Source organism: Stenella coeruleoalba, assembly GCF_951394435.1.
Source record: "Stenella coeruleoalba genome assembly, chromosome: 2".
In the NCBI taxonomy this organism is placed as follows: domain Eukaryota; kingdom Metazoa; phylum Chordata; class Mammalia; order Artiodactyla; family Delphinidae; genus Stenella; species Stenella coeruleoalba.
Genome location: NC_137147.1, coordinates 119,169,628 through 119,175,285, shown reverse-complemented (window position 1 = coordinate 119,175,285; position 5,658 = coordinate 119,169,628).

The following is a 5,658-nucleotide window of genomic DNA, read 5'->3' as shown; positions in this document are numbered from 1 at the left end:
TTCTATCAAAGAAAGTTTTAGGGCAGAAAGAAATATCATCTCCTCTATATAGCTTATTCCACATCCCTCAAATTTCCTTCCTCTCCGTTTCTATAACATGGATTTTGATTCTGTTTTATCTTGGGCTTCCTTCTTTCTCAGTTTTATCAAGGGACCAAACTTGAAAATTCTGCTTATTTTGGTCCCCTTGTATTTCATCAAAGTGTCCACTTGCACCACAGCGTTGGTGAGTCACATTTATTTTTATTTTAATGAAGAATTGCTGGGGCTTCTCTGGTGGCACAGTGGTTAAGAATATGCCTGCCAATGTACGGGACACAGTTGGAGCCCTGGTTCAGAAAGACCCCATATGCCATGGAGCAAATAAGCCCGTGCACCACAACTACTGAGCCCGTGTGCCACAACTACTGAGACTGCAAGCCACAACTACTGAGCCTGCATGTCACAACTACTGAAGCCTGCATGCCTAGAACCCATGCTCTGCAACAAGAGAAGCCACTGCAGTGAGAAGCCCGTGCACCACAATGAAGAGTAGCCCCCGCTCGCCATAACTAGAGAAAGCCCACACACAGCAACGAAGACCCAACGCAGCCAAAAATTTAAATAATTAATTAATTTAAAAAAAATTGCAAGAAAGATGGAGAAGAGGTTTATACTGAGCAAGGCACAGCAGTGTAGTCTCTAGATCCCTTCACTATATGTCTTCCTGCATTTTTTTTTTCTCAGCCTCTCAGAACCCAGGTCTTCCCCATCTCACTTTAGCTCAGTCTTACAGGTTTCAGTCTTCTCTTCTCCAAATATTCCCTTCCATCTCTTATCTCCATAGAATGAAATTTATTACTGCCCCAAATCCTCCAAACTTGCAGATCCTCATCCTGCTCTGTAGCTGTTGAAGGCCCTGAGAGTCACATTCTGACTTGTAATTATACCCATAGTGGACAAGTTTTATCAACCTTGAAGCTTACACAATGTTGACTGTCCTCTTTAAGAAAAAATATTAATAGTATACAGCATCAGGTATTAAGTGCATCATTTATTTAAAACAAAAAAAGAAGCACAACAAATTGCAAATTTTAAAAGCTTAACAAATGCCACAAATATCACAAAATCCAGATTATTACCATAATAAATTTTCAAGTTAACAGTCTGGCATCTCTGTAATACTTTTCCCTTACATTTTTTCCTACATACTCTTTGAGTGCCTCTTCACATAACTAATTTCATAATATCTCATTCTATAGAGAAATTTGGAAAAAAATTAGTTTTTCTTTTTAAGATGGTGAAAAACTATAGTTTTAAAACTATTGAACGTTTGGAAAAATATTTTAAAATTCACAACTCTCATTAATGGCAATTTTTATGTAGAATTATTGTCAAACATGGGGAAATCTTTCTCAAGTCTTTTTATATATGAGCTTTAAGATTTCAGGGCATTTCAATTTTTCCTGAGGAGTGAAATACTCTTCAACATCACTCATTAACCAGTTTGCTTCCTTCTAGGTAAGTGATATTTGTAGCTCTTTCAATATGAATGGTTTATGTCAAATCACCTAATACTGATTTTTTCCCTCAGTGTATTGATGTTATTCATTACTTTTGATTATTTGTAAAAGTGTACTTGTCAGAGTGTACTTAAGGCATTCCTACCCCAGAATTGCTAATAATAAATTGACTGTGCATAGAAATAACAGTGAACCATGTAAATAGATCTTCATAAACCCAGACTAAATAGATTCTCAATTCATCCTCTAAGGTAGGTCCCCAAAAAGACTGGGGCCACTGCACTGTTCTACCCAAAAATGTGAAAAAAGATGAAGCCAAAAAGAAAGAGACAGAAATCTTAACCCATTATGTTTAAAATATCTTCTGCACAAAATCGGATAACCATGTCACACAGCGCTGGGACCCCTCCTTGGGCTTTCGAAGGCTGAAGCAAGTAGGTGGTCCTGAGACTTAAGCTTCCTCAGCTTCCCCAAGAATCAGTCTCTGATTTTGCCTGTGTCTATGTTTTCATCCACATTGCCACCTATAGACGTACTAAAAAGATATAGCATGTCTATATTTCCATTCACATTTCTGTTCCATAAATCCTCTCATAGCCAGCACAGTGCTTTATGCCTAAAATAGTTTCTTACTTATGGTGAGAGCAAGATAGAGCTTTTAGAATTAGTTGGATTGGACTGAATTTAATTGGCAGTGTAAAAAATTTAATTGGGTTGGTTTTATCCTTTTTATGCCTTATGGCAAAATGAGAAGAATACAGGCTCTAAAATTGCTTACTAGCTTTTTTTTTTTTTTAAATTTAGGGAAAGTTATTTTACCTTCCTTAGATTCTGTTTTCTAACCTGTAAAACAGAGAAAAATAATATTATGCCAGAGAGTGTTCATTGTCTCCCTCTATTCATTTTTGTCTTCTTCTATAATCAGAGGAACCCTGGTTTTCACTGGGTGCATCGCTGCCCAGAAAAAAAGCTACAATTCCCACACTCTCTTGCAGTTAACTTCAGATGAATGAGATATAAATGTCATGAAACTACTTGCCAGAAACTTTCTGAAGAGAGCTGACACACGTCCTTGCCTTTCTTCATCTTTTCCTCATCTTGGCACCCAGAATGCACATGAGATGCTAGACCTGCCATCTTGGACCATGAAGGAGAGAAGACCACACCCTCAGGGGAGTGAGGTTCACATAGGTGGAAACGCTGCTTATCTGGTGGGATTTTGAGAAGCAGAGTCTCAGTGGCAATACTGAGCTGCTCGCCTTTTACATATTTTTATTTCAAAGAAATACCATCCTGTCTTATTTAAGTCACTATTATTTTGAGCTTCTGTAGCTTGCACTGAATTTAATACTAATTAGTGTCTTGCAGGGTTTGTGAAGACTAAATAGGAAAGGTGCCTAGTACAGTGTTTGGCATAGAATTGATGTCTAATCTTAGTAGCTGCTCAGCATTTTTTTAATATGGCTAATTTTTGCTTGTCCAATAAAGTGACCCTCAGAAGTGTTACGTTCCTGATGCTGGCTAGTAAATATCTTCATTCCTTAATTTTCTAAAAATATGCCTTCTTAACTACATCTACGGATTAAATTCACTAGCCTGATCTCTTTTATGAACTGTTAAGAGGGGAACCTTCCAGGATAGGATTAAAATTTTGCTACGTGTAGACTTCCCAGAATGATCTGGTATATAATTTTTCCCAGTGTATAATTTTCATCTTATTTTCTATTTTTTCATCTTGCTGCTGTCAGCTATAAGTTAGAAAACATCTTTAAATAGATATCTGGAATTTTTCTAAAAGCAGTGCAATTTTTTTTTTAATTTACAAAACAAGCATCTGTGTAGACAGTTTATGAAATGACCAAATTTTGTCCTTTTAATGAAGGTCCATGAAGTTGGGTTGGAGGGGGCTTATGCTTGAATCCCTGTGAAACTGAAATAGAAGGGGAAAAAACGGCATTATCCTTTTTGTTTCCCAAGGAATTATTCACATTCCCAAGATGTGAATTTAATTCATACTATTATTTTTGAATGGAGGAAATTGTATACATGTTCAGTCCAACCTTCCCAAATCCCCATTTTTCATGAAACTCTTTCTTCAGTTACCATGCTGTGGATTATTTCTTTCCTTTTGGACACGTTGGTTGGTTTCATTATCCTGCCAAGTTCTTTGGATCATGACTTACAGCTCTTTTCCACTAAAGATGCAAAATGCAAATATAGTGTAAGGCAGAAGAGTGATTTTTCCAGAAGGAGGGTGATGCTGCAGAATTGGAGCTCTCTGCCTTCCAAGACTTGGCTCCTTCTTCTGATACAACCCCACCACTCGCCTCCTTCAGAGCCCCAAGAGGTGTCTTGTTAGAGAGCACACAACACACCATCGGCTCAGGAAAGGCCCCCAAATTAATCTCACCTGGTACATTAGGAAACACTTTGCTGACATTTGCTGTCCTTGTCAGCCCTAATAAAGAGATTTTTACCTGTATTTGCCTATTCAACACTTCAGCCCCTCAGCCAATTTTGGAAATTATTTCTGATTTATGGCTCTCTCTCAGGCGGGTGTCACCCTGCTTGTCAATTATGCCTCAAAGCAAATGCTAAGTGAATGCTGGCTGGTAAAATTAATAAGGGGAACCTCTACTCAAAAACCTAGAAAGAGGCTTGTAAAGGAGATCATTCAACCAGGCAGTAACTCGCTGGCTGCCTGTGATATTTATAAGTCAGACAGAGATACGTGGAAAATTTAGTCACATACAGAAGGGAGAAGCATTTTTCTCCCTCCGTATTTGGAGCTCAGCCACTCTGAAGACCACAAAACCATCATGATGGAAGTTCAGTGGTTCCAGTTCTCTCAGGTGGGGACCTGAGTCATGCCCAGGCTTTGAAAAAGGAAAAGAGTTTTGTTTTTTTTTCAGTTTGTAATTACAAACTGTTCATTTCAGCGTAAATCCCCAAACTGGAAAGACACCACCTTGTTCTCTTCTTCTTCTTCTTTTAAATTGAAGTATAGTTGATTTACAGTGTTGTGTTAGTTTCAGGTGTACAGCAAAGTGATTTAAATATGCATATGTATGTATATATCTATATTCTTTTTTGATTCTTTTCCATTATAGTTTATTACAAGATATTGAATATAGTTCCCTGCACTATACACTAAATCCTTGTTGTTTATCTGTTTTTTATATGGTAGTTTGCATCTGTTAATCCTATACTCCCAATTTATCCCTCCCCCCCTCCCATTTAGTACCCATTAGTTTGTCTTCTATGTCTGTGAGTCTGTTTCTGTTTTGTAAATAATTTCATTTGTACTATTTTTTAGATTCCACATATAAGTGATGTCATATAATATTTCTCTTTCTGACTTACTTCACTTAGTATGATAATATTTAGGTGCATCCATGTTGCTGCAAACAGCATTATTTCACTCTTTTTTATGGCTGAGTAATATTCCATTGTATATATGTACCACATCTTCTTTATGTATTCATCTATTGGTGGACACCTAGGTTGCTTCCATGTCTTGGCTATTGTAAATTGTGTCACTATGAAAATTGGGGTGCATGTATCTCTTCGAATTAGAGCTTTTGTCTTTTCTGGATATATGCCCAGGAGTGGGATTGCTGGCTCATATGGTAACTCTATTTTTAGTATTTTGAGAAACTTCCATACTGTTTTCCATAGTGGCTGTACCAATTTACATTCCCACCAATCATGTAGGAGAGTTCCCTTTTCTCTAAGATTACTAATATAAATAATATATCCCTCTGGCTTATATGGTTTTCAGATATTTGACACTAGAAAAATTACTGGTATTAAGTACATTCATGAGTGAATGAATGAATGAAACAAGTCCACTTAATTGTTGAGCTCCCCTATTTCTGTCCACATTTACACAGTCTGGACCACTTGCCTCATCTGTTTGTACATTCCTGCCTCCTGCTCTTCTTTCTGGTCCTCAAATTTGCTTAGCCCTTTTCCACTCAGGGCCTTTGCACATTCTTCTGCTTTTTCCAGGAATGATTTCTGTCTATATTTCTACCCCTGGAGAGCTTGAACATACTGTCCTGGCCCTAGCTCTGACAGCATGCACCCAGGGAAACTTCCTCCCCCACTTATATGAGTTTTTATCCTTTATCTGCTATTCCATCCTTTTCTTTTG